The sequence below is a fragment of the Salmo salar genome, chromosome ssa06 (genome assembly GCF_905237065.1).
Source record: "Salmo salar chromosome ssa06, Ssal_v3.1, whole genome shotgun sequence".
NCBI classification, from domain to species: domain Eukaryota; kingdom Metazoa; phylum Chordata; class Actinopteri; order Salmoniformes; family Salmonidae; genus Salmo; species Salmo salar.
Window position 1 is genome coordinate 90969257 of NC_059447.1, and position 8980 is coordinate 90978236.

The window sequence follows — 8980 nt, forward strand, 5'->3', positions numbered from 1 at the left end:
AATGGAGAATGTTTTATGTATGAACCGGTCCACAGGGGACAGTAAGATGAAACTACTCAATAAAAATAATGGTCATATGTCTTGTGCATTGCGCTAGTGTTCAATTTGACAAATTCATTTTTGTAATGCCTATGCACTTCAAATATGAACGATGAAACCCCTTTCCCTTTGTGGCACAATCCCTGATAACATCTGTGTGGCTGGCTTTGTACACACAAAAATCAACATCTATTCATTTATCACTGTTCTGTGCACTGTGTGTTGACAGATAAACATAGCCATGATGACAAGTCCAACAGCTTGTGTCTTTTACAGCCATGGTATCCACAGACCATCAAACATGCTCTTTAAGCATTTCATTGTACTGTATGTACCCTGTGCATATGACAAATGAACTTGACTCTCACTCAGACACCATCTAAATAACACCAGTCTCGTTTGCATCACTTGATTCCAAGATGTTTTATGCAATCCACCAAAATATTTCTGCAAGAAAATGACTAATTTCTGTTGGTATAATAAAAGATAGTCAAACATTGGGAGTTACAGTGGAATGGTAACAGTGAGGATGGAGTGGACAAACACTGAGTGTACAAAACATTAAGAACACTTTCCTAAAATTGAGTGACAGACACTAAGTGTACAAAACATTAAGGACACTTTCCTAAAATTGAGTGACAGACACTGAGTGTACAAAACATTAAGAACACTTTCCTAAAATTGAGTGACAGACACTAAGTGTACAAAACATTAAGAACACTTTCCTAAAATTGAGTGACAGACACTGAGTGTACAAAACATTAAGAACACTTTCCTAAAATTGAGTGACAGACACTGAGTGTACAAAACATTAAGAACACTTTCCTAAAATTGAGTGACAGACACTGAGTGTACAAAACATTAAGAACGCTTTCCTAAAATTGAGTGACAGACACTGAGTGTACAAAACATTAAGAACACTTTCCTAAAATTGTGTGACAGACACTGAGTGTACAAAACATTAAGAACACTTTCCTAAAATTGAGTTGGGCTGCAGTTCTAGACACACCTGGTACCTGGCGCCTGGCACCTACTACCATAGTCCTTTCAAAGGCACTTATATCTTTTGTCACCCTCTGAATGACACACATACACAATCTGTGTCTCAATTGTCTCAAGGCTTAACAATCCTTCTTTAACCTGTCTCCTCCCGTTCATCTACACTGATTGAAGTGAATTTAACAGGTGACATCAATAAGGGATCATATCTTTCACCTGGATCCACCTGGTCAGTTTATGTCATGGAAAGAGCAGGTGTTCCTAATGTTTTGTACACTCAGTGTCGATGGCAGATCTTTGTCTTTGGAATCCTGTCAATGTGAGAAACTGGCCATGACAGCTTTGAACACCTGGTAACACATTCCCACAGGGAGAGATGTCACAACCTGGAAAAGAAGGATGACACTCAGGGGAAAATACAGAGGGGGGTGAGAGAGAAAGAGAGAGAGGTGTGGAAGGGAGAGAGAGAGGCAGAGAGAGAGAACTGGAATGCTATTTGGCCCTAAACAGAGAGTGCACAGTGGCAGAATACCTGACCACTGTGACTGACCCAAACTTAAGGAAAACTTTGACTATGTACAGACTCAGTGAGCATAGCCTTGCTCTCTCTCTGAGGCCACCGTAGGCAGACCTGACTCTCCAGAGAAGGCAGGCTATGTGCACACTGCCCACAAAATGAGGTGGAAACAGCTGCCCTTCCTAACCTCCTGCCAAATGTATAACCATATTAGAGGGACATATTTCCCTCAGATTACACAGACCCACAAAAATACTCTACAGTGTTCCATCACAGAAGGAAGATTTGTGACCTGTTGGCACAAGAAAAGGGCAACCAGTGAAGAACAAACACCATTGTAAATATGTTTATTTATTTTCCCTTTTGTTCTTCAACACATCGTTACAACACTGTATATAGCCATAATATGACATTTGAAATGTCTCTATTCCTTTGGATGTTCATGCTTGATTGTTTACGTCAATTTTGTTTATTGTCTATTTCCCTTACTTTGGCAATGTAAACATATGTTTCCCATGCCAATAAAGCCCTTTTAATTTATTTGAATTGAGAGACAAATAAAATGGAAATAGAGGTGGGGAGGGGAGTTTGGTGGCCCACAGATTTTGTCCCACCTGCCACAGCCATGTGACACCACAGCTGTTACCTCCTCTGAAGAGGAGAAGGGAGAGGGCGGGAGAGAGAGAGTGGGGAGGGAGAAGATGGGGAGGGAGAAAGAGAGGGGGAGGGAGAAGAGGGCGAAGGGAGAAGAGGGGGTGGGAGAAGAGAGGGGAGAGAGAAGAGGGTGGTGGGAGGAGAGAGGGTAGTGGACAGGGGGGGTGAGCTAAAGGCTTATGTTCCAGCTCATCACACTTACTCTATAAAGCTAAATACTACAGCGCATCACACTTAGTCTATAAAGCTAAATACTACAGCGCATCACACTTACTCTATAAAGCTAAATACTACAGCGCATCACACTTAGTCTATAAAGCTAAATACTACAGCTCATCACACTTAGTCTGTAAAGCTAAATACTACAGCTCATCACACTTAATCTGTAAAGCTAAATACTACAGCGCATCACACTTAGTCTGTAAAGCTAAATACTACAGCGCATCACACTTAGTCTGTAAAGCTAAATACTACAGCGCATCACACTTAGTCTGTAAAGCTAAATACTACAGCGCATCACACTTAGTCTGTAAAGCTAAATACTACAGCTCATCACACTTAGTCTGTAAAGCTAAATACTACAGCGCATCACACTTAGTCTATAAAGCTAAATACTACAGCGCATCACACTTAGTCTGTAAAGCTAAATACTACAGCTCATCACACTTAGTCTGTAAAGCTAAATACTACAGCGCATCACACTTAGTCTGTAAAGCTAAATACTACATTTACATTTACATTTAAGTCATTTAGCAGACGCTCTTATCCAGAGCGACTTACAAAATGGTGCATTCACCTTATGATATCCAGTGGAACAACCACTTTACAATAGTGCATCTAAATCTACATCTAAATCTACATCTAAATCTACTACAGCTCATCACACCACTCAATCAGCATTCTGAATTGCCCTTAGAGGCACCAGAACATCAAATGTAAGAATTTTTTTTTTAAAGATTGTTCCACAAATAAGGTGCAAGAAAACTAAAAGCTGATTTCCGTAACTCAGTAGAGACCAAGGGTAGCCATCCCTGAGACCGGTTGTGGTAACTCGTATTTCTCTAGTTTAGTAACGATGTTTGGTACAGTGGGACTTTTTGTAAAAGGGCTTTATAAATGAGAACATAGCAACATATCAACTTACGTGACATCACAGAGGACCAACCAACTTCCTGGTAGAGAACGCAGTGATGAGTGCTGCGGAGGGCTGCGGCAGAAATAGATTAAGCATATCATCTCCAGTGGATTTATCTCAATAAGCAAGGCATCTAGCACATCACAGATAGTAAATTGTTGATATTAAAACAAAGATTCACTAGAAGTTGACGGGTTAACTGTCGAGTCAGCTGGAGGGCGGCAGAGAGAAGAGCAGTCTGGCTGACTGACCAGGGTCCATTAAACCACAGTTTCTCTAAAACAAAAAGCCTGCCCAGATAAAAATGATGATTAAAAGCATCACTTATCACTCTATAAATGCTACAGCGCATCATACCACTCTATAAAGTTAAATGCATACTCATCCATTAATACTAAGGGCTTTACAGTAAATCACTGATAATTGGTCATAATATATAATAGAGATGAACACAATGATGAGAAACTGACTGACTGACTGGCTGACTGGCTGACTGACTGACTGGATGACTGGATGACTGGCTGACTGAATGGCTGACTGGCTGACTGGCTGGCTTACTGGCTGGCTTACTGACTGACTGACTGACTGACTGACTGGCTGGCTGGCTGGCTGACTCCCTGGCTGACTGACTGGCTGACTGGCTGACAGGCTGACTGACTGGCTGACTCACTGACTGACTGGCTGGCTGTCTGTCTGGCTGGCTGGCTGACTCCCTGACTGACTGACTGACTGACTGGCTGGCTGACTCCCTGACTGACTCACTGACTGACTGGTTGACTGGCTGGCTGACTGACTCCCTGACTGACTGACTGACTGACTGGCTGACTGGCTGGCTGGCTGACTGGCTGGCTGACTCCCTGACTGACTCACTGGCTGTCTGGCTGACTGGCTGACTGGCTGACTGGCTGACTCACTGACTGACTGACTGGCTGGCTGGCTGGCTGACTGGCTGACTGGCTGGCTGAGTGGCTGGCTGACTCCCTGACTGACTGGCTGGCTGACTGTCTGGCTGGCTGGCTGACTCCCTGACTGACTCACTGACTGACTGACTGGCTGACTGGCTGAATGACTCGCTGACTCCCTGACTGACTGACTGACTCACTGTTTGACTGGTTGACTGGCTGGCTGACTGACTCCCTGACTGACTGGCTGACTGGCTGGCTGACTCCCTGACTGACTCACTGGCTGACTGGCTGGCTGGCTGACTGGCTGACTCCCTGACTTACTCACTGACTGACTGGCTGGCTGACTGGCTGGCTGGCTGGCTGGCTGACTGTCTGAATGACTCGCTGACTCCCTGACTGACTGACTGACTGACTGACTGACTGGCTGGCTGACTGGCTGACTGGCTGGCTGACTGGCTGGCTGACTGGCTGGCTGACTGTCTGAATGACTCGCTGACTCCCTGACTGACTGACTGACTGACTGACTGACTGACTGGCTGGCTGACTGGCTGACTGACTCACTGACTGACTGGTTGACTGGCTGGCTGACTGGCTGACTGGCTGACTGACTCACTGACTGACTGGTTGACTGGCTGGCTGACTGACTCCCTGACTGACTGGCTGACTGGCTGGCTGGCTGGCTGACTGGTTGGTTGGCTGACTCCCTGACTGACTCACTGGCTGACTGACTGGCTGACTCCTTGACTCCCTAACTGGCTAACTGACTGACTGACTGACTGACTGACTGGCTGGCTGGCTGGCTGGCTGACTCCCTAACTGACTGACTGACTGACTGGCTGACTGGCTGGCTGACTGGCTGGCTGACTCCCTGACTCACTGACTGACTGACTCACTGGCTGACTGACTGGCTCACTGGCTGACTGGCTGACTGACTGGCTGACTGGCTGACTGATTCACTGACTGGCTGACTGACTCACTGGCTGACTGACTGACTCGGTCACTGGCTGAATGCCTCAGAGAGACAGATAGCCATTGGAGCCCCTTCAACCAGAATGTGGAGAGACGTACCACAAGCCTGTTTCAAACCCACAGACACAGCTCTAAAGGTCTCAGCACACTCTCAGAGCAACGGAGCAACGTGTACAGTGTGCAGAACTACGTACGTGTGAAAATGACACTCCATCGATGCGTTTGCGTAGTTTGCGTGAAGTGTGTAGCGGCCTTAAACCCATGTCTGGTTGGCATCTGATCCTGTATCATCTTTGTTCTCTCTCTCTGATCCGATAGCGTCTTTGTTCTCTCGCTCTGATCCTGAATCATCTTTGTTCTCTCTCTCTCTCTGATCCTGTATCATCTTTGTTCTCTCTCTCTCTCTGATCCTGTATCATCTTTGTTCTCTCTCTCTCTCTGATCCTGTATCATCTTTGTTCTCTCTCTCTCTCTGATCCTGTATCATCTTGTTCTCTCTCTCTCTGATCCTGTATCATCTTGTTCTCTCTCTCTCTCTGATCCTGAATCATCTTTGTTCTCTCTCTCTCTGATCCTGTATCATCTTGTTCTCTCTCTCTCTGATCCTGTATCATCTTGTTCTCTCTCTCTGATCCTGTATCATCTTGTTCTCTCTCTCTGATCCTGTATCATCTTTGTTCTCTCTCTCTCTGATCCTGTATCATCTTTGTTCTCTCTCTCTCTGATCCTGTATCATCTTGTTCTCTCTCTCTCTGATCCTGTATCATCTTGTTCTCTCTCTCTGATCCTGTATCATCTTGTTCTCTCTCTCTGATCCTGTATCATCTTGTTCTCTCTCTCTCTGATCCTGTATCATCTTGTTCTCTCTCTCTCTGATCCTGTATCATCTTGTTCTCTCTCTCTCTGATCCTGTATCATCTTGTTCTCTCTCTCTGATCCTGTATCATCTTTGTTCTCTCTCTCTGATCCTGTATCATCTTGTTCTCTCTCTCTCTCTGATCCTGAATCATCTTTGTTCTCTCTCTCTCTGATCCTGTATCATCTTTGTTCTCTCTCTCTCTGATCCTGAATCATCTTTGTTCTCTCTCTCTCTGATCCTGTATCATCTTTGTTCTCTCTCTCTCTCTGATCCTGTATCATCTTTGTTCTCTCTCTCTCTCTGATCCTGTATCATCTTGTTCTCTCTCTCTCTCTGATCCTGTATCATCTTTGTTCTCTCTCTCTGATCCTGTATCATCTTTGTTCTCTCTCTCTCTGATCCTGAATCATCTTTGTTCTCTCTCTCTCTGATCCTGTATCATCTTTGTTCTCTCTCTCTCTCTGATCCTGTATCATCTTTGTTCTCTCTCTCTCTCTGATCCTGTATCATCTTGTTCTCTCTCTCTCTCTGATCCTGTATCATCTTTGTTCTCTCTCTCTGATCCTGTATCATCTTTGTTCTCTCTCTCTCTCTGATCCTGTATCATCTTTGTTCTCTCTCTCTGATCCTGTATCATCTTGTTCTCTCTCTCTCTGATCCTGAATCATCTTTGTTCTCTCTCTCTGATCCTGTATCATCTTTGTTCTCTCTCTCTCTCTCTGATCCTGTATCATCTTTGTTCTCTCTCTCTGATCCTGTATCATCTTGTTATCTCTCTCTCTCTGATCCTGTATCATCTTGTTCTCTCTCTCTCTGATCCTGTATCATCTTGTTCTATCTCTGATCCTGTATCATCTTTGTTCTCTCTCTCTGATCCTGTATCATCTTTGTTCTCTCTCTCTGATCCTGTATCATCTTTGTTCTCTCTCTCTGATCCTGTATCATCTTGTTCTCTCTCTCTCTGATCCTGTATCATCTTTGTTCTCTCTCTCTGATCCTGTATCATCTTGTTCTCTCTCTGATCCTGTATCAGCTTGTTCTCTCTCTGATTTTGTATCATCTTTGTTCTCTCTCTCTGATCCTGTATCATCTTGTTCTCTCTCTCTCTGATCCTGTATCATCTTTGTTCTCTCTCTCTGATCCTGTATCATCTTGTTCTCTCTCTGATCCTGTATCATCTTGTTCTCTCTCTCTCTGATCCTGTATCATCTTGTTCTCTCTCTGATCCTGTATCATCTTGTTCTCTCTCTGATCCTGTATCAGCTTGTTCTCTCTCTGATCCTGTATCATCTTTGTTCTCTCTCTCTCTCTGATCCTGTATCATCTTTGTTCTCTCTCTCTCTCTGATCCTGTATCATCTTTGTTCTCTCTCTCTGATCCTGTATCATCTTGTTCTCTCTCTGATCCTGTATCATCTTTGTTCTCTCTCTCTGATCCTGTATCATCTTTGTTCTCTCTCTCTCTGATCCTGTATCATCTTGTTCTCTCTCTCTCTCTGATCCTGTATCATCTTTGTTCTCTCTCTCTGATCCTGTATCATCTTGTTCTCTCTCTGATCCTGTATCATCTTTGTTCTCTCTCTCTGATCCTGTATCATCTTTGTTCTCTCTCTCTCTGATCCTGTATCATCTTGTTCTCTCTCTCTCTGATCCTGTATCATCTTGTTCTATCTCTGATCCTGTATCATCTTTGTTCTCTCTCTCTGATCCTGTATCATCTTTGTTCTCTCTCTCTCTGATCCTGTATCATCTTTGGTATCTCTCTCTCTGATCCTGTATCATCTTGTTCTCTCTCTCTCTGATCCTGTATCATCTTTGTTCTCTCTCTCTGATCCTGTATCATCTTTGTTCTCTCTCTCTGATCCTGAATCATCTTTGTTCTCTCTCTCTGATCCTGTATCATCTTTGTTCTCTCTCTCTGATCCTGTATCATCTTGTTCTCTCTCTCTCTGATCCTGTATCATCTTTGTTCTCTCTCTCTGATCCTGTATCATCTTTGTTCTCTCTCTCTGATCCTGAATCATCTTTGTTCTCTCTCTCTGATCCTGTATCATCTTTGTTCTCTCTCTCTCTGATCCTGTATCATCTTGTTCTCTCTCTCTCTGATCCTGTATCATCTTTGTTCTCTCTCTCTGATCCTGTATCATCTTTGTTCTCTCTCTCTGATCCTGTATCATCTTGTTCTCTCTCTGATCCTGTATCATCTTGTTCTATCTCTGATCCTGTATCATCTTGTTCTCTCTCTCTCTGATCCTGTATCATCTTTGTTATCTCTCTGATCCTGTATCATCTTTGTTATCTCTCTGATCCTGTATCATCTTTGTTATCTCTCTATCTCCGACTCAGGTATCAAACATCCTCAGCTGGTCAACAGGCAGACAGAGAGACACGGATCCTCCTAGGTCCTCACTCACTCACTCACTCACTCACTCACTCACTCACTCACTCACTCACTCACTCACTCACACATGCCGTCACCATCCCCCAACCCCCCTGGTTGACTATCTGGGCCTGGGTGTTGCTGCTGTTACTTGGCCATGCCTGCAGTTGTCGCTCCTTTTGGTGGAACGGACGGACGGTTAGAGCAGCTGTCTGGCTAACTGACCCTCAGAGGAGCTTGGGTGTCCGACCAACCGGCCGGCATTCTGCAAGCAGAGCAGGGGTCATGTGAAGGAGATGTGTCACATGGCACGAGGCTGATCACTTCTCTGTAAATTTACAGATTTTCAGGCTGATCACTTTCTCTGCTACAGATCTGCCAGGTTTTTAGGCTGACCACTTTCCTCTGCTACAGATCTGCCAGGTTTTCAGGCTGATCACTCTCCTCTGCTACAGATCTGCCAGGTTTTCAGGCTGATCACTTTCCTCTGCTACAGATCTGCCAGGTTTTCAGGCTGATCACTC